This window comes from Nyctibius grandis, chromosome 8 (genome assembly GCF_013368605.1).
Source record: "Nyctibius grandis isolate bNycGra1 chromosome 8, bNycGra1.pri, whole genome shotgun sequence".
Taxonomy (NCBI): domain Eukaryota; kingdom Metazoa; phylum Chordata; class Aves; order Nyctibiiformes; family Nyctibiidae; genus Nyctibius; species Nyctibius grandis.
This window is the reverse complement of record NC_090665.1, coordinates 47,943,856-47,971,580: the sequence shown is the minus strand read 5'-3', so window position 1 is coordinate 47,971,580 and position 27,725 is coordinate 47,943,856. Positions and strand designations below refer to the sequence as shown.

The window sequence follows — 27,725 nt, the reverse complement described above, 5'->3', positions numbered from 1 at the left end:
CCCCCCGCCGTGCCGTGCCGAGCCGAGCCGCGCCGCTCCCCCCGCATGCAGCCGCCGCCGCGGCCCGTACACATCAGCAGGGCGGGGGGAGCACCGGCAGCCCGCACCGCCCGCCCGCCGCCTCGGGCCGCGGCACCCTGGGACTTGTAGTCCCGGAGCTCGCCCGCCCCAGGACGCGGCCCGACGGAGCCCCCCGGCACGGCACGGCGCGGCCCCGGGGGTCCCCGGCGAGGGGCTGGGGCTCGGGGGCTGGAGGTTGTACAGAAACGCCGGGCGGCTCTTCGTGTGCACACACACCCCGCACACGCACACTCCGCATACACACACCCACCGCACACACACCCTGCATACGCACCCTGCACACACGCACACCCCGCACACACACAACCTGCACACACGCACACTCCGCACACAAACCCTGCACACGCACACCCCGCACACACGCACCCTGCACACACACCCTGCACGCACACACCCCGCGCACACACCCCGTACGCACACCCCGCACACGCTGCACACACACTCTGCACACGCACCCCCTGCACACACACCCCCTGCACACGCACCCCGTACACGCACCCTGCACACGCGCACACTCCGCACACACACCCCTTGCACACGCACACCCTGCACACACGCACCTCGTACACACACTCCGCACATACCCTGCACACGCACAGTCCGCACACACACACAACCTGCAAACACGCACAGTCCGCACACGCACCCTGAACACACTCTGCACACGCACAGTCCGCACACGCGCACCCTGCACACGCACCCTGCACACGCACACCCTGCACACACACACACGCTGCACACGCACCCTGCACACACGCACACTCCGCACACGCACACACCCCGCACTCACCCCGCACACACACACCCCGCACACGCACCCCGCACACGCGCTCACAGCTGGTCACAGCCATGTGGGGACACTCCTTGCACCGCCCCGGCGGGGGGCGCTGCTGCCGTGGGCACGTGTGTGCGTGTGCACGCGTGACCCCGCTGCCTGGGCCGGGGGGGGGGGACACCCGCAGGCTGCGGCCCCCCGACGGTGTGCAACACCACGCGCCCGCGCGCGGGCCCACGCACAGCGGGTGTCCGCGAGCGCGGGGGCGCGGCCGCCGCGCGCGGTGCGTGCTCCCCCCCCCCCGCCCCGCCCGCGCGCCGCCGCGCCCGCGCGCCCGCCCCCGGAAGCGGCCGTCACATGGCCGCGCGGCGCTGCCATAAACACACCAAGATGGCGGCCCTCACGCCGCCAGCCCGTGCTGCGTCATGCCGCCCCCGGCCCCGCCGAGCGCCGCGCCCGCAGGTGGGTCCGGCCCGGCACGGCCCGGCCCCGCGCCGCCCGCCGCGGGGGGGCTGCGGGGGGGCGGCGGGGCCGGGACGCGGCGCGGCGCTCCCCCGTTGCGCACTATTATTTTCCGGGCGGCGGTGTTTACGCGGGCGGGGCCTGCCGCCGCCGCGGGGGTGCGGCCGCCCGCCGAGCCCGCGGGAGGAGCGGGACCACCGCTGACCCTTCCCCGAGGGGGCTTCCAGCGCTCCGGACGGACGGAGGACGGCGAGTGGGGGCGAGGGGAGCGGGGCGGGGGCCTGGGCCATGCTCCCCGGGCTGCCGCCGCGGCGGGGGCGGGCGCGGGGGCTGGGGAAGGCTCAGTGGGAGCGGTTCGGCGGCGGTGGCGTCCCGTCCCGTCGCATCCCGCGGGTGCGTTGCCAAGGCGGCCGCCTGCCCGCTGGTTTCAGGTAACGCGCTTCGGGAAGCGCCGTCGAAGGAAAAAGTTGGGAGGGAGCAGCTGTGGTGGCCCCGGGGACCTGGTGGGGAGCGACACCTCGCCCAGCCTTCCTCCGCTTCAAGCACGGCCTCCATCCCCGGCATCGAAGCCGTGTCATCCCATTGTATCCTCGTAACTTGCTGTTTATTTTCTTTCTCTCCAGACTTCCACAGATTTCTGTTCAAGATGGAAATGGGGGTTGCTCCCCGCGCACCTCACCAGCTTCCACGGAGGCAGGGCGAGAGGGGCTTGGACCACTCGAAAATACTTGACCTGTGCGTAGGGGTGGGGAGTTGAAAGCCTTGAGGGCCGTGGCCAGGGCACATCAGTAATTCCAGCGGTACGGTGCTAAAGGAGTTTTGGTTCATGTGAAACAGGTGGAAAAAAAATACATAGACTCGCCAGCCCAAAGGGAGGTAGAACTGGGGTTTAAAAACCAGCCAGCCAGACTTAGAAGGCTTTCAAAAGTGAGAACTGGCAGCAAACACTGGAAACTAGATTTTTTATAAAAAAGCGTGTAGAAATACGCAATGCCTTGGCAATAATGAGAACAAAAATGTGTACAGGACTCCAAAACTAATGTGGGTTTTGCTTAAAAAGGGGACTGATGGTAATGGAGAACTTACTTAGGCTTTTTGCATCAGGTCTGTGTATCTTTGACTGAAGCAAAGCAAAAATCAGCATGTGCGTGTTAGATGTGAGGGAACGAACCATATTTGTATTGGAGTAAGATCCTCTCTAGAGAAAATGGCATCAGCCCCTAGAATATGTGTGTAACTAGAACAGTGTGTGTGCCAGAGGGTGTTGGGGAGGGATTGTTCACCTTTATGGTCACGTATCTTCTCCCTTTAAATTAATAGTAATAGTAACTGCTGGGGCACAGAATAAAATCTTGAAATGGTGGCCAAGGCATGCTTGAACTATCCATTTCTCATCACTTCAGCCTGTGAAATGTAGGATTCCCCATCCTACCTTTATGCCATTCTACTGAAATCAGTAGAATTTTTCTACTGGAATAGTAATGGTGGTGTAAAAACACCTCAAAGTGAGAGCAAATGGTTCATTAGTTACGCAGGTTCTTTTCAAAAGTCACCATTGTATGCACAGAATTTATTAATATTTTTTACCAAGTTTTTTTGTTGTTTCTTTTCTAGCAACAGTGGATTCCTTAAGGATTCATCTACAAATGGTGGTAAATCTGTGAGTTATGGGATACGTGTTTAAGTCATGTCATCATACGTCAGTATTGCATAATCTGTTGACTGTCCCCTTTTTATGTAATGTATGCTTGTAGTTTCTTTTAAAATGTACAAATATTTTTTTTCCACTGCGTGCTTCTCCTTTGATATTTCATATTTGTCTCTCCATTGCCCTCTTGAGTTAAAAACTTGTAAGGCACCATTTTGCTAGCTGGCTCCAGCCGAGGGTTACGTATTTCTGTTCTAAAAACAGTCTCCATAACATCTCAGGACATGCTGTTTTGCAGGTAAGTTATTTAGAGTGTTACACCACTTCTGGAGTTTCTGCTTCCTCCTGGTAGAAACATGAGAGCAACTTGTACTGGTGAAGTACATCAACATTGTAATTGATTTTTTAATGAAAACTTAATAACACATTAACTGTTACTATGTAAAACCGTTGTGTTTTTTTAAACTCATTTCAGAACTCAATGTATTTGTTTCCCTTAACCATAGGGGGAGGGTGTAGAAATAGCTCCGTGATCTTTTCAGCAATGCCTGTTTTTAGGGAAGAAGAAAAAAAGGGTAAAATACAGGTTGATGTAAGCTTATAGTTTAACTAGTTTGCAGTGGAATTGTTTATTTCACAATTTTGTATTTGGATCCTATGACCTAAAAATGTTACAGCTCCATACCTGAGGCACCTCAAGCCTTTAGGCCTGCCTTGTGCTTACTTGTTACTTACTTGGCTGCCTGGCGTCGGGCGCTGCTCCTGTCGAAGCCATTGGCAGGCACAGGAGCGGGTGTCTGTGACACCAGCTGCAGCAGCGCGTGTGACAAACCCCGGTTAAGCCCAGCTGAATGTGTTCGCAGCGCTGTAAAATTCCACCCCCCGTTGGCGAGAGCGGGGCAGGCTGGGTGCACTCTGCAGCCTGGGCACGGAGTGGTGCTGCCCTCGTACCGCTGCTGTTAATGATCCCGCAAGTGGTGTAGCTTTGTTAACTTACCTGGCCCTCTGCCATTATACCCACTGACTCTGGTTCTTGACATTCAATACTTAAGTAGCATAAAGCAAACGCTGCTGTCTAGCCCCAGTGAATTGAGGGGGCAGAGAGGGGTGTCCCCGTTATCTCTAGTGATACCTGGAGAGTGGTTAGTTACCCCTTCTCCATTAAATCCAGCACTGGTGGATTTGGCCAGAGGAAGCTACTACTTAAAAACACTTTGAGTGGCGTTGCAGAAGCCACCGTGGTCATTAAGGTAGCACTCATTAATCAGGATAATTTTCTGGATTGAAACCTCAGATGCAAAGCTGTTGCTGTTAAATGCTCCTGAGCCTTTCACCTGGCAGCTGGGGGTGACGTGGGGTTTTTTTGAGACACGTAAGGGATGAGGAGACGGAGGACGCGCCTGCGGGGCTCGGCAGTGTTGCGGAGGGGCCGCAATGACTGACAGGCTGCCCTGGCTCAGTTATCACAGTGCTGATGCTGTCTCTTGTAAAGGTACAGTACTGTGATAACTGAAGGATGGCAGCCATCTGAGCTTCAGGGGCCCTGCACCCCCACCTCGCTCTGCCCCGGGGACTGACACTGATGCACCTACAGCGCAGCGCCCTGCTGATGTGGAGTGTGCTCATTTCAAATGTACCCCTTGCGTAAGAGTCAAAGGTTAAGAAAACTTCTCTTTTATTTGAATAAAATATTATACTTTATTGAGAGTTTGCCTGTTAATTCACTGCTTTGGAAGATCTTTCAGAAATTGTGTGCTTTGGAAATGGTCAGAAATGGTTCAGAAAGCAGCGTCCTGTGCAGCATGGTGAAGTGTTGAAGAGCGGAGGGGTGGATCCATGGGTAATACTTGGTACCAGAACAAACAGAAATGACTGTTTACGGTTGGACTTGCTGATCTTAAAGGTCCTTTCCAACCAAAACAACTCTATGTCTCTCTAGCAATACAGAAAATAAAGCCCTGTTTAGGTACTTTTTAATACTTCTTGTTAAAGATAGCACAGTCTTGGCTAATTAGGTCCCTAACTCATTTTCTGTATGTCTCAATACATGGAAATAGATGGTGGGATACAGGTTATTTCATCAGCTGGTGCCCTGGGGTGATGCAGAGTGGTGGTAGTGATGAAGCTGGTACAGCCCCTTGCAGGGTTTGCTTGGGGCTTCTCTGCCCTCATGAGTGGGAGACTGCAAATTTCCTGGGTAATTTCTGTAGCGATGTCATCAAAATAGGTAGAAGGGATGAGGTTTTTCAGGGAACGTGCTCTTGGTCGTGCTCTTGGTCGAAGCTGCCTTCTGATTTTTGTGCCATGTGAATTAAATCGTGCTGGGAGGCTGTGGGTTCATCTGTGCCTGCCTCGGCGGGGTGCAGTGCTGGGACGCGACGGCAGAGGGGCCCCGCAGGCCAGGTTGTGTTGGGGAGTGTGAAATCCGAGGGTTTTTTTTGCGTAAAATAAGCAGAGACCTGCAGACATGTTAGTGCTGTGCCTAGTCCCCAGATCCGCCCCTCGAGGAAGTGTGTGGCCCTCAGGCTGCGGAGGCTGCAGGCTCATGGCAGCGATTTCCAGAGGTCGATTTATTCTTCGTGCCGACGTTAAGTGCGGTCATTAACCCAGTGGTGTTTAGAAAACTCTTCCTGCTGGACTGGATGATTCATGGCTGTGCAGGCCTTGCCCTGTGCTTCCCTGCACGGCCCCGGGTGCTGCTCGCTGCTCCGGGGAGAGGACGGGGATTAGCTCACAGTCTGCAGTGACATGGTTTGTGTTATTTCTCTCGTCATCTTTACTGGAAGGCGTTTTCTGCCAGCCCGTGCTGCTGGCTGTGTCTGTGGGCCCAGACGGGGCCGGTGCCGTGCAGCTGCGATGGAAGGTTTTGCCAGCGTGCGTCATTTAAACGGGGGAAATTATTACTGGTGTTACGATAGCGGCTTGAGTCTTTCTGGAGGAGGACTCTATTGTACTAGAAACTCTGCAAATGATAAAAGAGACATCCTGCTACCAAGAGTTCTAGATAGATTAAAATCTGAGCAGAGTCAACCCTCAGCTTCCTCTCTCTGAAGCCCACAGGGATCCCTTGACCTGCGCAGGAACACGCTCATCCCAAACAGGAGAGGTGGTCGTGTCCCACAGCACGGCGGCTGCAGAGTCGAGGGCGCTGACTTGTACTAGAAACCAGAAAGTTCTTGTCCTTCCCACGGGAAATAACTGCTCAGAGGCAGATACGAGGTTTGTTATGGACCAGGTCCAAGGAATAAGGTTCCTCACCTACCGAGCGCTGGGTCAGATTTGAGGGTTAATGAGCACCCCGGCTCACGTAGCAGGACGTACCGCGGCACACGTCGGGTGCTGGGGAAGGAGAGAGCGAAGAGCCTGCTCGAACGACACGCAGCTCTGCCTTCAGATTGTGCCTCACGTTTCCTGTTACAACAAGTACAGCGTCGAGCTCTGGCATGGGACAGGAACCGAAACGCCGTCTGTGCCTGAAAACACCACCTCTCCCATCCGATTGACGGGGAGCCTTTATCTCCCCCTCTAGCTCAGCGGACATAGAGTCCATCTCTTTTTCCTGTAGCTTCCTACTGATATGGTAATGGGACAGGCTGGTTATAAATACCGGGGGGTTTGCTGTGTCTAAATATTGCTACGGACCAACAATGCAACTATCAAGTCTTTTTTGGCAGGGGAGCACTTCCTCCCACGAACCGTGTTAAAGCAAGACATAAACAACACGCACACAGCGATACATCACACCGCTTGCTGCTCAGAAATAAGGTCTCTGAGGACCATCCGTTTTCTGATAAAGCTTTCTGTAATTTATGGGTTTGATCCCAAGGCAAGGCAGTTTTCTTGTGACACGTCGCAGCTGTCGTTCCAGATGGATTTGTTCTAACCTGGTGGTTCTCAGGCTTTTTCATCAGGAAAGTCCCTCTTCCCATCTGGAGGCCGTCGCCTTCCCACCCACGTTTCGCATGAGAGGAACAGCAGTTCTGCTCCTGCGACGTCTCCTCGGGGCTGCAGACAAGAACGGCTGTTCTGTTCCTGGCTCTCATCCACAAATTACCCTTTTAAGGGTCGAAGTTTCTGCTCCGAGCAAGCTGGCCAGCCGCTATCGGCTTCTGAGAACAGCGGGATAAAAGGCTTCATTGTCTGCTAGTGCTCAGCCTTGAAACCAGGTGAAGATGTTGCCTTTTCCCAAAATGCTTTTTTTTTTAAGTGTGACTTCTGTTACTGTTCAGCATGAAGCATCAGTACCAAAAAGCTTCATTTTAGTTGTGCTAAAATAAAAAGAATTCTTCCCAATAGCTTCAAGCACACGTTCGTCATTTCAAAGTCCAGCAGTGCCCCATATGAATCAGACTGTGTTTTAATTATGTTCATTCTAATTGTCTCTGCCTAGAGCAGAGCACTTGAACTTTAATCCAGGCCTTCTCGATTAAACCTCTTCACAAATCAAGGAGCCTAATTGCGATGTCCCGATGTGTGCAAATATTAGATGTACCAGAATGTAATTGTTTTTAGGTCAGGTTAAGCAATTTCTGAATGTGAGCCTGGAGATGTTGGACAAAGTAGAATGAAAAAACCTGATGAAGACTGTGGTGAAGTCTGTCACCAGCTCAGCCATGCAACATTATTTTTTCTTCAGGTGCAAAGGTATCTTCTTGGCATGCCAGCTCCAAAACCTGCTCAGTTAGAGCATCCTGCCTGCAAAATTTCATGAGCTTAACAAGAATTCAACATTATTCGCTCATTACAAATATGCTCAGCTCAACCTTGAATACTGGGTCCAGTTCTGGACCCCGCACTTCAAGAAAGATGTTGAGGTGTTGGAGCGAGTTCAGAGGAGGGCGACCAAGCTGGGGAAGGGTCTGGAGGGTCTGACCTCCGAGGAACGGCTGAGGGAGCTGGGGGTGTTTAGCCTGGAGAAGAGGAGGCTCAGAGGTGACCTTAGTGCAGTCTACAACTACCTGAAGGTAGTAGCGGAGTGGGAATTGGCCTCTTCTCCCAGGCAACCAGCGATAGGACAAGAGGACACAGCCTCAAGCTTGGCCAGGGGAGGGTCAGGTTGGACATTAGGAAGCATTTCTTCTCAGCAAGGGTCATTAGCCATTGGAAGGGGCTGCCCAGGGAGGTGGTGGAGTCCCCATCTCTGGAGGGGTTTAAGAAAAGCCTGGACGTGGCCCTTAGTGCCCTGGTCTAGTTGCCATGGTGGTGTCAGGGCAATGGTTGGACTCGATGATCCCAGAGGGCTCTTCCAACCTCATTGATTCTGTGATTCTGTATATTTTCACTTTCTTAGGGTAAAATCGGATCGATGTGTTGGAGCTGCATTCCCACTCTTGCCATTCTCGGTGGAGTGCTGTGATTACGTTCTCGCTCCTGTTTCTAGGTGAGGGGTCCTCCTCCACTCAGCACAAACGCTGTGCCTGGTACCGGGAAAAGTGGACCCCAGGAGTACTGTGTGAACAGAGGATGACACGATCATCTCTCCTTTCTGCATAAAATATTTCTGACTGTATCTCACGTTTTGGAGACCTCTGCTAGCTGAGTTGGAGAATATGGAAACCCAGCGGTTCTGTCAGTAGCTTGATTCACAAAGGGAAACTGTGACTTCAGTTGATGTCTGCTTGGGGACAAAAATACTCATCAGGAACTGAGTGTTTCAGTGTGGTACAGTATCAAAGTTACTGCTATCGTTTCTGTATTCAGGCAGATGGTAAAGTCAAGATTGTGCAACTTCATACATAAGTTGCTCTTCATAACGTTTCACAGGAGCAGGAGAGGGACATGGATCTATGTGTGGATTAATATACCCTTACATGAGATCATGCGTTTAGGTGAGGCTTTTGTTACAAGCTTTCTGGGACCGAACACTGCTGGAGCCAGAGGAAAGACCCCTGTTCACTCCACAGGGTTTCAGCTCAGACCTCTACTTCAGACCAGAGGTGAAATTCTGATCCCTATCTCAAGTTCCCCACTGACTTCAAGAGGATGAGAGCTGTACTTAGTCTGGGTTTTTTGTTTTGATACACAGGGATGTGCATCTGACACTACAAAAAGCCTCCTTCAACTGTAGCAGAAAACAGGGAAAAAAGAGTGTGAAGCTGCTTGGGAGGGAAACAGCTCTCGGTTTGGGTGGTTCCCTGGATCTTCTGAAATCAGGCACTGCAGCCTCAAACATAGCTCAGGACATAGAATCACAGACTGGTTTGGGTTGGAAGGGACCTTAAAGATCATCTAGTTCCAACCCCCCTGCCACGGGCAGGGACACCTTCCACTAGACCAGGTTGCTCCAAGCCCCATCCAACCTGGCCTTGAACACTGCCAGGGAGGGGGCAGCCACAGCTTCTCTGGGCAGCCTGTTCCAGTGTCTCATCACATGCCAGTCCACAGTGTGTGCGCACACACCGGTCTCGTTAAATTCAGGCAAACTCGTTAAGATTTGGTGCTTTGCTGCTGCTGGTCATGCTGCCAAGTGAACACAGCAGTTATGGTGTGGCAGCTTGTGGCGCGGGAGGGGTGGAGAGGGCAGGTGGGTATCAGCACTCCCTCTGCCACAGTTTGCTGCCTCCTCCCTACGGTGAATGTGAGAGCTTGCTATTGACTACCCTCCCTTTTAATTAACTCCACAAGCAGGCAAAGTACATTGAATAATTCAAGAGAGACATATTTAAACATTTGCCTAAGCTTCAGATTCCTCCCACCTAAAAATAAGTCTGTGAGAGAGCAAATGATTCCTGTTCAAGATGTTGGTGGATGGACAGCAGAGCCATGGACCCCATCCCAACACCATCGTGTTGCCCCACCCAAGAAGACACCATCTGTGGGTCTCGTCCTTGCTGCTGGGACCAACCACAGAATCACAGAATCAGTCAGGTTGGAAGAGCCCTCTGGGATCATCGAGGAAATCGAAAAACTCCCCCCCGGTGCAGAACAACATCGTCTCAAGACAGCATGTGATGCCACCCCTCCAGCATCCAAAACCTCGCTGCATTCTGGTTTGAAATGCAGTGCTCCGGGCCACTCTGGAAATAATTAAAATTTCCAGAGGCTTATTGCTAGTGAAGCCTAATTAATTTTGGATGTAAATGTGACATGCTGCTGCGGTTGCATTTGCGTCCACATTAAAGGAAAACTCATTTTAATCACAACCCACAGTGGGTGTTTTATCTGAAAATTATTAGAGGAACGAAGTATCTATTTAGTTCCTTCCGAGTCTAAGGATTTTTCACTTTTTCACCCCTTTAACTCAGCTAAGTTAAAGGAAACTTGCCGCAGCCTTTTAAAACAACTGCATGAAATACAGCGTATTTCACTTAAGAGGAAATGAGGAAAAACAGAGTTACATAAAATGGGAGAAAAATCCTGCACTGCTTTTCACCTCCATAGGTTTCATGGAATGAAATGCCAACATCAGCTATTTTCACCAGATTCTGTATTGCAACCTGAATGCTCTGGGTACATTTGAAACCCATAGATAACAATATCCAAACACACTGTAGCAATTGTCCTCTCGCTGTAGACCATGCCCAGGGTGACAGGGACCAGCCTGAACCTCTCCTTTCTCTGTCTCTGTCACTAACATGTTTCATTTTTCTTTTCCCAGACCCTTTCACAATGGCCACGATGCACGTGGTTGAGCAGCACGGCAGGACGACAGCGAAGACTGGGGCACTAAGCTCACAGAATCACAGAATCACTGAGGTTGGAAGAGCCCTCTGGGATCATCGAGTCCAACCATTGCCCTGACACCACCATGGCAACTAGACCAGGGCACTAAGTGCCATGTCCAGGCTTTTCTTAAACCCCTCCAGAGATGGTGACTCCACCACCTCCCTGGGCAGCCCCTTCCAATGGCTAATGACCCTTGCTGAGAAGAAATGCTTCCTAATGGCCAACCTGAACCTCCCCTGGCCAAGCTTGAGGCTGTGTCCTCTTGTCCTATCGCTAGTTGCCTGGGAGAAGAGGTCGACTCCCACTGCGCTCCAACCTCCCTTCAGGTAGTTGTAGACTGCACTAAGGTCACCTCTGAGCCTCCTCTTCTCCAGGCTAAACACCCCCAGCTCCCTCAGCCGTTCCTCGTAGGTCAGACCCTCCAGACCCTTTCCCAGCTTGGTCGCCCTCCTCTGGACTCCATCCTTTGCAGCTCTACTACAGCTCTTTACACAAACCCCGTTTCTGCCTCACAACAAGTGAACATAAGGTATGGTTTTCAGCAGAGAAATCTGGAAAAAGAATGCAAATAATGCTGTTGGTTCAGTTTGTTAAGAGGACAATGAAGAACCAGAATGCTGGCAACGGGAAAAAACAAGACAATGAAGGCAAGCAGCTACATGATGCAGGACTGAGGCCCGGCGGCAGCATCTCCACGCTTCCCAGCAAAGCAAGCGCACTCCAGCCCCTTGGCCAGGGAAGTCTGGAAATGGAGCTACGTGTTACACCTCCTACACGCCGCTCTGCCAGCTCGCTTCAGCCCTGCGCAGGAAATCCCCCCGCAGCCTGGCTTTCAGCAGCAGCTGCCGCGGCACCCTCAGAACAAGCACTGCTTTGGATGGACTAAATTTAAGCACTTGTTTTGCAAAATAAATTTGGACTGCCGACATGAAGTACCTCTCTTTCCCCACACTGAGATTATTAGAAACCTCACTTAGCTCAGAAAAAAAAGGGTTGAGCACCATAAGAAGTAGTTAATTATGAAGAAGCAATTCACACATTCCAGATGTCTCAAAATAAATTCTCTCACTTGCTTTTCCAAGAAGGCAAGCACTCTGAAAACAGTGTCACAAACACGGTTTCACGTGTGTTATGTGAGCACAGGAAGTTTAAGATAAATTCGGCAACAGATCAGATGAAAGAACTTGTGTGCTTGCCTATCTATTTATACAGCTCCTGTGGCAAGTCCCACCCCATTACGGCAGTATCCGGGGGCCTCACAGCCTCTAAGATACACACGGTGATGGCGTATGCTTCACCGATGGGGAGATGTGACAGGGAGGAGGGTGAATTCACCCGCAACACCCAGCTGATGGGCACCCATCGGATGGTTTGGAGCTCCTAAGGTTGTTGCTGCATGACCCCCTTCGCCTGGCCCAACTCCGCGCTGCCTGGTCCTCCTGCTCCCCACGCTCCGGCCGCAGGGTGAACCAAACCCAGCGCAGGTCCAGCTGAGAACATCTTCTGCTCTTTGTGTTAGAAAAAATAACTCTAAGTGAGAAGTTTGGTTTTGTCCATGATGAGGAACAAACGCTCGGCTTGCTCTCCTTTGTAACTCCCCACTTTTTTTTCCTGGAGGTAAAAACGGAAGAATGTTTTTCTTTTGGAGAAAAAAAAAAATCATTAAAAAAATAAATTCTAATTTGAGCAGCACTGACCATAGCCTGACACCCTGCAGAAGCATACAAGAGGGCAGAGAATCAGTCTCAGAATATTTGCTAATACTGTTACAGTTTAAGGAATCGCTGACATTGAAAGTCAGCATCCCATTTTACACCTGCCATAGCGCCCGGGACTTCATTACCTCCTCCTGATTTTTGCTAGTATGGATGAGAAGAACCGGGCTCCAGAAGCACTGCCAGGAACAAATCAATGACAAACTGAAACCACTTAGAGTGAGTTAAATCACTTTTATGTAAAGGTGCAGTCAAGCCCAAGCTGATGGCATCGGTGATTTAAAGCACTTTACCGTACGCAGGGCCCCTCGCTGTAGCTTGAAATGCCACGGAAAAAAGCTTTCTAAACATTGACACTGTTTAAAGTAATGTGAAAACACCACCATTTCAGAGGCAAAGGTGAAGTTTGGCTTCTGGAAGCTTGAAAACCAAACTGCAGAGCAGGCAAGTAAGGGATAATTTGTGCATCTATCCCCACCCCTTATTTCAAGCAGGCTACAAGAGAGAATTTGTTTGAATTTAGTTTTATTTTTAATTCATAAGTACCAAGACAGTTGAGTCGAGTCATCTGTATTTTGCCATTGTGTTGGTTTTTTTTTTTTGGAGGGTATCAGTTGCAAAATAAAGAAGTACATAAGATACAAAATAATTATTCTGACCTGTCACTGCACCCCAGCAGAGTACTTACAGGGGAAAGAAAAATTTATTTTGCATCACGGGCCTTTTCTGCTCTTTGCAAGCCTGTGTTCTCTTTATAAGCAAGAGAACACACTAAGCTACGAGTACATGGGATTAATTCCTTAGAGAAAACTACTTGAAAGGTTTTAATACAAAATTACATCCTTCCCATAGGATGGTATGTTGTGGTAAAAGCAGACTGTTTTGGGGATAGGCTGGAAACCCTCCCCTGTTATTAACATAGTTCTTGGCGTAATTTTTAGAAGCACATTGATTTCATCCCAGTTACATGTCACAGAACAGCTGGTAGAAATCAGCAGATACCCGTGTCCTGAAATTAAGGAGAAAAAGCAAAAAGCTCACATTGCAGGCAGGACTAGGAGACTGGACACAAAATTTCTTAAGACCGTAAGTGCCATAGGAGCCCAGCCCCATTTTTTAAAGTGAGGTGTGCGAGCATCTGAGAATTTAATTCTCCCTGAAGGATGTGGCCTTTGGTAGCCTGGGTCATTCCTGGACACGGTCTTGGGCTCTGGGCACTGATTCAGCCAGAGGCCTAGGTAAAGCTGATTTCCTTCGAGCTACTGCGGCCACGAGCAGCTCCAGGCTAAGCCCCTTATGCAGTTCTTCCGTCACGGCCGTCTCCTCAGCTTTGCTTTGATTTGCAGCTCTGAGCTTCAGGATTCAAGGACATTCGCAGCATCAATTGCTGTGCTGGGAAATGAGCCCTGCCTGTAAAGCATAAATAATAAAGACATGGTATGTTACTGGGCATGAAAACCCACCGAGAAAACCTGATTTTATCATTCTAAAGGCAAAGCCATGGAAAGGGCTAGCAAGAATGAGAGCTCACCGATGGAAGCAGAGCCTCTGCAGGCAGATCACGGGGGATAGGGAATACGAGAGCAAGAAAAGGTCAGGCCTGAGAGCTGTGGCACAGCCACGTGTGTCTGCAGGGTTTGACCTCTCTCCTTCCAACCTTGGGCTCTTTACTAACCTGAGTGAAGATTGCCAGGGTGATGGAAATGGGGTGAGACTCCAGCGCCTTCCCGTGTACCCACAGAGCACAGTTAATCCAGACCCAACGATGCCACGCGGCTGGGGAAAAAGGTTAACACGGTGCAAAAACATCCAAATTACGCTCTGATGGTTCCCTGACAGCTGTGGAAACGGGTGGGGAAGGGCTGGCTTGTTTCCTCTTGGGAAAGGGGAAAAAAAAAAATCAATTATTATCTTTAGTTTGTAAACTACAACCACCCGGGCACGCACACACGTGCACGCACATGCAATCAGCCCCTGTCTCCCAGCTCTCATGTGGGAGATGAAAAGCTTTGGGTTGCTTTCCTGAAGAAAAGGTTTAGCTTCGCCACGGGAGGTTCAGGTTGGCCATTAGGAAGCATTTCTTCTCAGCAAGGGTCATTAGCCATTGGAAGGGGCTGCCCAGGGAGGTGGTGGAGTCACCATCTCTGGAGGGGTTTAAGAAAAGCCTGGACATGGCACTTAGTGCCATGGTCTAGTTGCCATGGTGGTGTCAGGGCAATGGTTGGACTCAATGATCCCAGAGGGCTCTTCCAACCTGATCGATTCTGTGATTCTGAAACTCGGGATCGCTGAGGCACAAGGCAGATGAGCTGGGACCTGTATTGGCGTAGTCTATAAACACTTCGTAACACCCATGTGGTGCCATGCATGAGAAGACCTTGACAAAAAGATGTTATCAGTGTGCTCTGATTAGTCTGAATTACATGAAACTACCATGACGTCTAAAGGGGGCACGTTTACAGGGGCTTTTTTTTAATGACCGATTCATCTGTTAGGACAATTCCCCCAAAAGGCAGCAGCAGATTGGCTCTTCTTTCAGAACAAAATGCCAGATATGTGTGCGTGTGTGGGAAGGGGGGAATCATTTTGTTAAACGGAACCATTTTTTTACTGATATTACTTCCACTCGTGCTGTTTCCTGTGACTTCGAGGCGAGTTTGAAACCACAATGAAGAAACCTGTTTCTTTTCTGTGCAGACGGGAGAATTGTGTGTGTCTCCTCATCTGTACCTCCCCTCACACAGGCCAGGAGGCAGATCCATTTTAGCCCCCCTCCCTTTCCCCCTGACAGGGCTACAGGCGGCTTCCGAGGGCCCGGACCGCCTCCTGCCGCCCACCCGGGCGCGGCCTCACACTTGCGAGCCCAAGGCCGCCATCTCCGCCTCAGCCCGGGCAGCGGGAGGCGGCCGCGGCGAGGCACCACCCCCGGGCGGGCGCGGCCCGGCGCATGCTCCGCGGGCGGCCGCCGCCGTGCCGGGACCGCCGCCTTGCCGCCGCCGAGCGCCCGCGGGCTCCGCTCTCGCACGCAGCGGGCCGGGCCGGGTCGAGCCGCGCCGTTCCCCAGCCCCGCGGGGCCGCGGCTCAGCGGCACGGCCGCCCCGGCATCGCCTCACGCCCGCCCCGCCGCCTGGCGAAGGCGCGACGGAAGCGGTGAGTGAGGCCGGAGGGGGGTCCCGCGTCCCCCGGCCGGGCCAGGGCCGAGGGGAGCCGGGGGTGGGGTGGTGCGGGCGGCGGGTGCTTCCTCTGAGGGAGGCTCCCGAGATGGCCGACGGCGCGGGGGCGGCGCGGGGCTTCCCCCGGCGGCCGCTCCGGCCCCTTCCCGAGCCCGGGGCCGGCGGCGGGGCTGGGCCGTGCGGTGCCGCTGGGTTCCCCGCAGCGGAGAGGGGCCGGCGGGGGACGAGGCGGCGCCGGGCTGGGAAGGGTTTTACAGAGCCACGTTACGGCGAGCGGGGCCGCGGCGGGGGAGGCCGGGCTTTGGTGGTAGGAGGAACCGGAACGAAATAACTTCGGTTCTCCGCGCTGGTGGAAGGGAGTGAAGTTAAACCGTGCCCAGGTGCTCGTGAGCCAGCTCGGACCCCCCGTGAGCTCACGGGAGCCCTCGGTCGTCTGTGCAAATGGAGTTGCTTAGAGGTCCTGCTGCCTCGCGCTGCTGCGCAAATTAAGGGCTTGGAAAATTGATTGGGTCCAGCTGTCCGTCTGGCATCTGTTCCTCTGCTAGGGATAGAGACGCTTTTTGGACATCTTTCAGCCCCCCTCTGTAGGTGCTCTTTCCTCTAAAGGTGGTGACCTCCATCGTGCAGGCAGGTCAGCTGTTGGCTGGATATCTGTCACCCAAGAGGACAAGCAGGGATGTGGAGCAGGTAACCTGGCAGCTGGCAAGTTGTGCCGACTTTTCCCCTTCTCCAGACACCTAAAAATATATTTCTGCTGTACACATATGTGTGTGAAAACTGCTGTGTTGTTCAGATAATCCTGTGGAGTTGGGATTTTTAGAATACATATAGAAAGCTCGTACATGAGGAGCACCAGGACCCAAAAGTCTGAAGCACGTCAGCCCCGCTGCTACCCGTGGAGGTTGGTGGCAGAAAGACAACATGGCAGTGGCTCGGTGTGGCAGGAGAGGCTGGACCTGGCTCTGTTTGAACAGGCATCAAGGCCGTGCTTAGGAGGAGGATGGGGTGGCGCTGGGGAAGCGTGTGGCTAACGATGGGTTAGGGTTGGGGGGGTGTATTTTGAGGCGTAGAGACCTGGAGGGCAGATAAGTGCAGCGCAAGAAAATTTGGGTTTTTTTGGTGGTGTTTTTTTTTGGGGGGGAGATGGAAGTAATTCACAGTTGTGTCGGTGTTTAAACTTAACTCCAATTAGCCCAGTTTAACTCTTGCTCGTGGAAGACTGTCTGCAATGTTGTTCTTGAGCAGAATGTATGTAGGTTGGTACCGTTTTGTTCACGGCTGCTGAAGCTCAGTATTAAGTTCAGTTTTACCCATATATGGGGAGCGGGAGGCATTTCCTCCTGGCACTTGTTTTTAAAACACACAGGAAGCTGCACCTTGAGCTGGGTTTGAGCTAGGTGACACCGAGACAGGTGCTTTGAAATCCAGAGCCTGTTCAGGACACGCTGCTCGCATCTGAGCAAACAACAGGTCGCGTCAGGCTCTTGCTGTCATTTGTGGTGTTAAAAATCAGTGATTCTGGGCAGGTTTTACAGGTGTTTTTGTCAGTACTTTTTTAGCAGTTCAGTTCTCCTTAAATATCTTTCTTGTCTAAGTATCTGCAAGCCATTTGCCCCAAAGCCCAGTTGGACAGAGAATACTCTGTGCTCGTGCAGAGCAAAGCTGCAAACGTTTGACCTTTGGGAAAGGTTAGGTGAAACGCTTGTAAAAAGCCAGGGCGAGTGGGTTTAAATTTGCACAAGAATATAAACACAGAACTGGAACAACTGTTAAGTTTGTGAACTCCTGGAAGCGTCTGCACTGCAGAAACCTTTCAGAATTAGTTTCAAAGCGGCCTTTTTTGAGAGGTGGATACTGTAAATCTTGAACTGTTCAGGAATATGCTGTTTCTGTATATCCAAATTGACTTGTCTGTTCAATTTAATAAACAAATAGGAAACAAGATCTGGAGAGAATATCTCATACAAAAGCTTTGGAAAGCAAACCTGTGTCAATTGCAAAGCAAAAAGCTGAAGTGTACCTCAACAGTCACTGGACAGACTCAGTGTGTGAAATCAACATACCTTTTAAATTCATTTTTTTCTTAGCCAGAGTCTGCAATTTAAACTTACTTTAATTCTTTTACCTTACCTCTTGGCAGGGCTGGAACTAATCCAGGGTTCTTGGCTGGGAGAATAAGTGATACTAATTTTTAAGTTTGACGGACATTTCTGTAGTAGTTCACAATCTTGCAAATAAAAGACTGAATTCACAGAAACCAGCTTCCCTTTTCTGGGTAGAGGGGAAAAATCTGTTTTCGTAGGCAGCATCCTGACAGTGATGCCTGCTGGAAGGAAGGATGCCTTGTGGGCAGGAAGATTTTACCTCTTTCCTACCACGTACCTCCCTCGATTTGGAGGTGAAACACCTTTTTCCCCTGCAGAACTGGCCTCAGGTTTCTTGGCACCTTGCTTGCCCGACTTGGTATGAGGAAGAGAGGTTCAAAATGCAGCACAAACCCAAATGGAGAACCCTTGAATGGGTATGCTGTGTTGGGCATGAATAGCACAAGAAAGAGCTGCTCTGTGTTTACATAAAGAGGAAGGTGTTTGAATTGTTTTGAGAGGCTTTTTCATGTAAAAACAAACCCTTAAGCCTGGTTTGTATTTAGATGTGAAAAGGATCATTATGAGAACCTATGAACCAGAAAGCATGCTGAGGAGCCAGGTTATGGAGAGAAGACTGAGTCAGGTCTTGGCTCCTGACTCGTCTCATGTCCAACAGCAATTAAAAATGACAAAATGTTTTCTGCTGGATGACAAACTGGCAATGTTCAAGTTGTTCTTTTGTAGCCTCAGTCTGCAGTTTCTTAAAGATAGGGCATTATTCCTGTAAACACACTCAGAGTTGTTCTAGATCTCTAAAGCACTTAAAATGCAATTAGATTTCAGGTATTGGTAATGGCAAACACTTGCTGAACTGATCGAAAATGGCTTTTACAGCTCAAGCACATGATTCAGTCAGTCTGTACTCAGAGCCTGCCTTTTGCATGGGCTGATACTGCTCAGTTTTGCTAGTAGGGTGAGACAAATATGCTTGAACCTCATCAAGAAGGAAAGAGGATTCTCAAAAGAACGGCGTTTTGGGGTGTTTGGCAGCTAAATTGTTACTTCCATCTGTTGCTGTAGTTTCTGTACAATACACGAAGTGACAGATTGGGGGGGGTTATTCTGCTCCATCCTTGATGTCTTTAGCAGCACCTTAGGTACCCCATCCAGTATTTGTTTTCCCCATTCACCTGATCCTTCCAAAAACCTGAAACAATGCTAAAAAGTACTAGGTTACTGTAAAAAGAAGTTGATGATGGTTCTCTTGGGCAAACTGGTTGCAATTTCTCTTGATTCAAATTGGAGGGGGGAAGTAAGGAAGTGTGATTTAGTGGTTTTAATTTCCTGAGCCGTTGAGGACAGGTGGATTTTTAAGAAACAGGTCCTGACATTTTCTTCATGCTGAAGGGCTTATGAAACTTCAGAGAGTTTTGCTGGCTAGAATAATTCTTTTTCCCCTAAGCTGGTTATATAAATGTAACATAAGTTGCGTAACTGACAGAAAAACTGAGCTACAGGAAACTGGAAGAGCAGCTTCTACTTGGAAAGTATGGTCTGTACCTCTTGTATTGCATGTCATTTCCTTTTGCTGTCCTCTGACAATGCACGAGTTGTTTGATAACAGTGACACAAATGTGGTTCTCTGCATGTTGTGTGAATATGATTACACTTTAAAACAGCTGGCCCATAAAAATGATCTGTTAGAACTTTTTTTTTCCCTGCAGGATGTGAAAGGTAAGATAGGAAATAAAGGAAAAGAACTGGAAAAGTGGAGGATGTATACATCATCCCGAACCACAGAGCCAAGGTAGTGGTGAAAGCCTGGGAAGAATCAAATTGGAGGTTTTGTTTGCAGAGGAACCTACCTGAGGAGTTAAGGTTCTGAACAAGTGCAGTTCTAGACTCATAGAATAGTTTGGGTTGGAAGGATCTTTAAAGACCATCTAGTCCAACCCTCCTGCAGTGAGCAGGGACATCTTCAACTAGATCAGGTCGCTCAAGGCCCCATCCAACCTGACCTTGAAGGCTTCCACGAATGGGGTGTCTACCACCTCTCTGGGCAACCTGTGCCAGTGTTTTACTACCCTCATCACAAACAATTTCTTCCTTAAATCTAGGCTGAATCTACCCTCTTTTAGTTTAAAAACATTACCCCTTGTCCTATGGCAACGGACCTGCTAAAAAGTCTGTCCCCATCTTTCTTATAAGCCCCCTTGAAGTATTGAAAAGCGGCAGTAAGATCTTCCCAGAGTCTTCTCCAGGCTGAACAGCCCCAACTCTCTCAGCCTGCCTTCATAGGAGAGGTGCTCCAGCCCTTGGATCATTTTTGTGGCCCTAACCAAAGAATAGGAAAATCATTTGTATTCAAGTAAGTGGCTCGGTGTTGTATTGATTCTGCTTTGTCAGCGGTTCTGATAGTAAACAAAGAGTCTTCCAGAAATACCACGTCACTGTTCTGCTGTAGCTATGGAGCTCCCAAAGTAGCAGAAGGGGCTTGCTAGTAAAGAACAAGCTTTGACAAGGCGACTGGCTTCAAGAAATGTATCCATCATAAATGCGTATATCTGGTAGCTTTGCTCTATGAAGTATTTTTGACTTCTCCTTTGAAGCTGGTGTCCTACATAAAGGAAGGTGTGCTAATAAATGGAATAAATTTGGTATTTAATGCTATATTCTCTGACTTTTGAAGCATGTAGGATTTACCATGAGTCGAGACATCAGTTGTGTGTGTGTACTGGAGGAGGGGACGGGAAGGTTCACAAGCTAAGGAGTCAGACTGCAGGTGGATAAGCATATAATGCAGCATTCGATGGATTTAGAAGCCTTGGGGGTGTTGTAATCTCAGCTGTGTCACTGCCCAGCGCCTGACTTTGGCTAAGCAACCTGTTTATTCCATCAGCATGTTTCTCCTCAGTCCCCAAAGGCTTAATTCCCTCTGAACACAAAATCTAACCATCAACTGCTATTCACACTCCCAGGAGAAAACTCCCAAAGGAAAATTTGCCCATTCCTCAGACTGTGGTACCCAATCTCCCTTGTTTGCAGAGTGGATCTGAGGGGGGCCCCGGCTTGTTGAGGCACCAATACATGAATATAGTGCAAGTTTTTATCAATTTTGGACACCAGGTGCTGTTTAAACTGTTCTTTGAGTGTTTTGTTTCCTGTGATGTCCAGCTATTTGAAGACTGAATCTGGATTGCCCATCAGGTGGTCCAGTTGGAATTATCAGGGTATTAAAGTATTTAATTTTATTAGCAGTGCTCTTAATAATTACCCTTCAATCTGGGGCATATTCTGTCAAAATAACTTTGCTGGTCTTCCCATTCAGATCTTTTAAACCGCTTCATTTTACTGGATGGAAGTTGAGATTGAGGGAATATTGACTCATGCTCTTTTGAACAGGAAAAAATTCCTGTTCAGCCTAAGAGGTTGTACCTAGACCTGCCATGAGAGCTACGGTGGGTGAGGTTGTGCTGGAGACAGCAGTTCTTCCATGGCAGGAGGAAGGACAGATCTAAGCCTTCTACTTTTTTAGGTAAGGAAAATGAAGCAGACTCTGCTAGATCTGTGACTTGGACAGGGGAGTGAGGGAGGAGAGGGAGCACTTGCAAGAAATTTGTTTGTATGTGGACTCAGTTTTTCAGGAAATTAATTTGGCAGCACTAACTTTTATGCTCATTTTGAGACACTAACAGCACAAAGAGATGCATTAAACAAAACAAGCCATAAAAGCCTTGGCACTTGTACAGTCTGAATAACTTCCTGTTGCTTGCCATCCATAAATACCTGTGTCTACTCCTCTGGGTTTTACCAGAGTATAAGAACAAATTCAAAGCAGGTTTTTTGTTTGTTTTTGTTTTTTTGTGTTTTGATAAAGCTCTGTTAGTTTGTAGGGTGTTAGATGTTTAAGGGAAAAACAAAAGTAGAGTGAACGGTACCATCTAGCTTAAGTGTTGCATTAGGCTCAGTCTTTTACATTTCAATCTGCTCTTTTGTGTGGGATCACAGAATCACAGAATCAATCAGGTTGGAAGAGCCCTCTGGGATCATCAAGTCCAACCATTGCCCTGACACCACCATGGCAACTAGACCAGGGCACTAAGTGCCATGGCCAGGCTTTTCTTAAACCCCTCCAGAGATGGGGACTCCACCACCTCCCTGGGCAGCCCCTTCCAATGGCTAATGACCCTTGCTGAGAAGAAATGCTTCCTGATGTCCAACCTGAACCTCCCCTGGCAAAGCCTGAGGCTGTGTCCTCTTGTCCTAGCGCTGGTTGCCTGGGAGAAGAGGCTGACTCCCACTCCACTATAACCTCCCTTCAGGTAGCTGTAGACTGCACTAAGGTCACCTCTGAGCCTCCTCTTCTCCAGGCTAAACACCCCCAGCTCCCTCAGCCATTCCTCGTAGGTCAGACCCTCCAGACCCTTCCCCAGCTTGGTCGCCCTCCTCTGGACTCACTCCAACGATGTCAAGCTCTCACATGTTAACTCAAGCTGGTGGCCTCCTGCGTGGAAAGAAAGTGTGGCCACGCTCAGTTCTGAGGTTTTTGATCAAGAACAGCTGTAAGCTGGCATTTGCAGTTCACTTTATATGGTTTCCTTGTACACTCAACGTCTTTCGTGTTTACTGAAGATGCACGAGAAAGAACCTTTCACTTCCTGAACACTTCTGTATTTCACTTTTCCTCAAAGTATGGCAAACCAGATGCTAATAATTTTGAAATTGCCAGAGCCCATCTGTTTAGAGAGTTTAAAAGTTCAGAAGGAACCAGACAGTTAAATCAGCGAGCCTGACCTGTGCGTATCAGCCTTCGCTGTCACCCTTTACAGCTCTGTAAGCTGTGCTGGAGCACTCTTCTACAGGAGCTATCCTCTCCTCTGAAAACAAAAGATTATAAATTCACTGTTTGCCTTTTTGCTTTTTCCCCGCTATTAGTTTGTGTTGCATTTGTATTAAACTGTATTTTTTTCCTTATTTGAGTCTTTTACCCTTCTTCCTTGTTCTTTTCAGTGGTCTACAGGTAATGGACACCACATTCTTCTGAAATGGTGTTATAACCTCGTGACTTTTCTAACTGTTTTTCTGTTAGAAACAACAGTGCCTGGCTTAAGCAGAGGATGGCTTAAATGTATTTTATTTGACTGTTATGTATGATTTTTAGAAAGTCTCTCCATAACTCTGTCCCCTAAAGACAGGGAATAGTCAAGAGTTCCTCCAGATTCTGGCAAGTGCTGGTGAAGTTGAAGAAAAGGAGCCTGTCTGATCCCCATTTTTTTGCAGGGTTGTAACTGTTCATTGCCAAGAAAAGTTCTACTTGTGTTCATGCTGCTGTGTCATTGCCCTGATGAAGGGAACATAGAGGTTGTGTTTATGGATGATCTAGAACAAGCCCCCATAGCCTGATGAACATGTTGTACATCTAAGTTGCTAGCATGAGCATTGCCAGCTGGGAGGATCCTCACCTGGAAGCCTTTGTGTTACCACCAGCATCACCTGTCAAAAATCACCTTGTGTTGTTTTATACCAGAATGTATTTTCGTAGTAATTCACGGCCATGAACCTTTCTTATAAGTGTGGAATTGATGAATACAGGAGAGAATGGGTTTGATTTCACTGCCAAAGCCACAGGTGGTAAGTGAAAGGACATATAGGGATAGTTGACTTCAAGAGGTTCATTTTCACAGAAGAACAACAGCTATCTTCTGCCAAGTAAAAAAAAAAGCCCTGTGGGTTTTACAGCCCTTTCAGCTTCCTGTACATGTGACTTACAACACGGCCAAGTTACTTCTATATAAGCAAGATACATCAGCAAACAGAGGGCTCAGGTTTCTTAAAAAAAGGCACCTTTTAAATCCTGAATCGTCAGTATATGCCAGCACAGCCTTCAACAGCTAAACCCGAAGGTGCCAGTCGTGTTAGTTCAGCTGTGTGTGGATTAACTCTTCGCCTTCCTTGGTGTTGACTGAAAGCTTACCTTGCGGTGAGCGTGTGTGGTATCGCCAGGTTAATCAGGCTGTGTTCTTACAAGTTTGCTGTCAAATTAAGGGAAAAATGAGCCCACATTTTTCTTAGCTTACGGTGTGTGTGTGTGGAGGGAGGAGGTAAGCGGTGCTGCCGGGATGTCGGCGAGGCCATGGTTTCACCTTGCAGATCACCTGAAGGCACTCCTGTCGGGGCATGTCACCCCTTTGGCTGAGCAATTAGCTCTGATGGATACCTGTTCCAGCTCGGAAGGCTTCCCATCAGCTCCCTCCCCTGCTTTCCACAGGGATGTGTGGTCTAGGGAAGTGATCGTCCCTCTGTACTCGGCACTGGTGAGGCCGCACCTTGAATCCTGTGTCCAGTTCTGGGCCCCGCACTTCAAGAGAGATGTTGAGGTGTTGGAGCGATTGCAGAGGAGGGCGACCAAGCTGGGGAAGGGTCTGGAGGGTCTGACCTCCGAGGAACGGCTGAGGGAGCTGGGGGTGTTTAGCCTGGAGAAGAGGAGGCTCAGAGGTGACCTTAGTGCAGTCTACAACTACCTGAAGGGAGGTTGTAGCGCAGTAGGAGTCGGCCTCTTCTCCCAGGCAACTGGCGATGGGACAAGAGGACACAGCCTCAAGCTTTGCCAGGGGAGGTTCAGGTTGGACATGAGGAAGCATTTCTTCTCAGCAAGGGTCATTAGCCATTGGAAGGGGCTGCCCAGGGAGGTGGTGGAGTCCCCATCTCTGGAGGGGTTTAAGAAAAGCCTGGACATGGCACTTAGTGCCATGGTCTAGTTGCCATGGTGGTGTCAGGGCAATGGTTGGACTCGATGATCCCAGAGGGCTCTTCCAACCTGGTTGATTCTGTGATGCTGTGACTTGGACACTGTACTGTGAAAATCCTGCCTAAGAAACACCGGTGTGCTTTTAAGTGGGAGCAGTTTTAACTTCTCCGTATAGCCCGGCATATGCAAAATTCTTTGTAGACCTGACTTGCACCACAAGATGTACCTAATGATGTGCTTTGTGCGTCATTCAGCGTGCAGAGAAGCATTGCTATAGAACCACCCTCTCTCTCTGTATACTTGGAGAATTAATTTTATGTGACAAGAGCAGGACGTGCCAACCTATAAACCTGTGGTAGGACTCGGCCTCTGTAGGGAGAGAAATCCAGATCATGCATTGCCTTCACCTCTGCTGTGCTGGCACAGCCTCGTCGCATGCCTTGAGATTGTTTCATGCTTTCTCTGATGAACAAATTCCTCAGGACTTTTTCAATCCATTATATCTTTGTTACTTAACTGCTTGATAAAGTTTAATTAGCGGTTAATGTAAACTGCTGTGCTTGTTTGTGTACATAAACGCTGCCAACTCCCATATGTCTTTAGAGGTTTACACAAGTTCACTTTCGCACAAATTGGTGCATATCAGTGAAGTTGAGTAATTATATGAAGAACTTGATTTGTCCCAAGCTTTGTGGTGAGTTCAGCCTTTAAAACCCAGCTGAGATGCAAACCACTGTCTCTTCCTGATAATTCTGCTGAAGCTGGCAAAGGCTTTTGGTAGAACTACGACTTTCTTGCGTGGCTCCGGCTGGAAATAAGATTTATCACCCATTTCAGCTCACCTTTTTAAAGCCATTTAGTCATCGCTAGTGCTGCATTCAAGGCCAAGACAGCTTGCACGTATGCACTTGAGATGTTACCATCCCCGAGGGGTTTACTACTCCCTTTCTGCTGGAAGGTCCTGCCACCCTCCCCACAGCTGAACTGTGTACGCTTCCTTTTTGTGCCAGCAAAGACTGGTAACCACCAGTAAAATAGTGACATCTTCACCAGGCTGTGCTGCCTCTACAAAGCGTGTACATCTCACAGCCAGAGTAATTTTAGAAGTGTTTTAGGGTATGTCCTAGTGACTGAATGATGCTTTAAAAGAACATCTTCTTTCTTAGATACGGATTAGAAGTTTTTAGGAACAGTGGAGATCAGCTTTCCCAGACGATTTCAAGGTGTTTGTTTTTTCAAAACCAATTGTTACTCAGGTTTAGAGATGGGGAAAGTTGAGAGTAGTTTATGGTCCTACAAAGCTGTTCTGCTGGTTTTAGTGGGGCATCTCATGGTGTGTACTCATAGAGAGGGCACAGCCTACAAACACTAACATATAATTTGCTGAGCCCCAACCAAAGGCTTAATTAAGAAGCTTAATATGTTATATCTCTGTGTTAATAGAGATTAATTTTTCAGGACTGACTTTAGAATCAGACTCTTCTTAAGGGTAGTTAACATGGCATAGTTTTGTAGAGCAGCAAGCAGTCTACTCCGTGAACATCCCATTATAAAATGTGCTAAAATGGGGTAATTCCCTTTCCTCCATCTGTCTTAGTCTCCTCCATAATTAGAGATGAGCTATAAAATGTCTTAAAGGGGTAAGAGGAGAAGGTACCTTATTGGGAATTTGACCTGAGAAGTCAAATCAAGTGGAGAAGCCTGGTGTGATGGGTGTTCCTCAGTAGTAAGCGTTCGTCGATAGACTGACGACTTGGAAATGCTGTAGTAGTTGTGTCTTGATTTTGCATTTTGAGTCTCACATCAAGTTTTTTTAGTTTACAGCTGAGGTGTATCTTTCTGGTTTGATTTTCATTTGATCCAGTTCATTTCCAGAAGCTGTGACCTTTAAAAAATACACAAGTTCATTTTTTATATGTGAGCATGAGTAATGTGAGGGGTGGGAGGAGGAGGAGGAAGGGCTCAGTCCAATTAATTTTGCAATAATTCTGTGCTCTTTTCTTTTTCATATTATGGTCTTACAGCTGTGGTCTTGTCCTAAGTTGAAGGCACTAGATTTAGGCAAAGAAAAATCATAATTTCATCCTCATCTGTTTTCTTTTCCTGAGCAGGGCGTGGAGCAGCTGATCTCGAGAGGTCCCTTCCCACCTCAGCCGTTCTGTGACATGGAAGTTGTAGTTTAATAAAATTAACACCTCGATATGTCCATTTTTAATTTAATTCTGTAGTTGGATTTATTGCCAGGGTAAATTTGTCTGTGTCAGTCCTCTAAAAAAATAAGTAAATGATAATAACTAGGAAGGAATGTAATTGGAGTATCTGGTATGCTTATTCTGTTTCCTTTGCCACATCTGTTTGCTCTCTTGTTACAGTAAACAGAAACGAATCTACAAGATTTAAAAATGGTGGTTTTGGCTTCTGTAATTCTCAATGAAGCTTTCATCATTCCTAGCTAAAATGACAGGGTGGCTCTTTCAGAGGTTTTGTCAGAAGTTATTTTTCAGAGGTCTGGGTCAAGTATGTGATGATAACTAACAAAAAGTGTAAAGCAGCCAAATGAAGTCCTTTGCCCTGATTTCAGTGACTTCAGTGATTTCTTGAGGAGAAAAAAAAAGGTGGTCTGGTATTTCTGATGTGTTTAAAACAAGTCAAACAAAACAAATCATCAAAGAAAAAAATACAGAGCAGTTCTTCTGAATCTCTCTTGAATCTCTAGGTGTACTTTGACTTCCTTGTTACGAACGGCATGGAAATAGTGGCACACAGATTTCTGTCTCTTTGCGGGTGTTAGGAATTGAATTCTACTCGTGGTGATGTTGTGGAAAAGGCTTGTGACCTTTTTGCTTAAATTCAGGTGAATTTGTTCATGAGAGTTTTCTGCATGTCTTGTTCCACTAGGCTTTCAGATTTTCAAGAGAGATGGAGAGATTAATTGAACACAGGAGGGGGAAAAAGAAAAGGCTGTGGGTTCTTGTTGGAAGCCAGTGGATGCTGAGAGTCACCTTTCTGGTGTTTGGTAAGAAAACGGAAAATGAGAAATTTGAGGTTCTCGGAACTGTAGGTGTGCATTTAAGAAAAAAGATTGTGTGTGAACCCTTTTGGCAAGCATTATTGAGAACCTCTTTTTCTGCTCAAGAGCCTGTGGTTTGAGAGGAGCGGAGCTGCGCAGAGTGGGATGGGCATGGTGTGAGCATCCTTGTTCCATGTGGGTGAGGATCCTGCTAGAGCAGAAACTATTAAATATATCTCCAAAGATGATCTCCCATCCTGAGCTTTGGAGGGGAAAGGAGAAACTGTGGCGAGCACCGAAATCCCCTCTTCTTCCCCGCTTCATGCCTCAGCCGCCCGTGAGGATGGAGCCCTGCTGCTGG

At 48.8% G+C, this 27,725-nt stretch overlaps 1 protein-coding gene across 4 annotated transcripts in view; it reads left to right on the top strand.

Annotated features, from left to right (window-relative positions):
- Positions 1 to 15,404: 15,404 nt before the first annotated feature.
- JAK1 (Janus kinase 1) overlaps positions 15,405 to 27,725 on the top strand; it is a 65,728-nt gene continuing 53,407 nt past the window's right edge. For all 4 annotated transcript variants that reach the window (XM_068405875.1, XM_068405877.1, XM_068405876.1 and 1 more), the window contains exon 1: positions 15,405 to 15,496. The gene's annotated coding sequence lies outside the window, so the exon portion shown is untranslated. The remainder of the gene's footprint in view (positions 15,497 to 27,725) is intronic.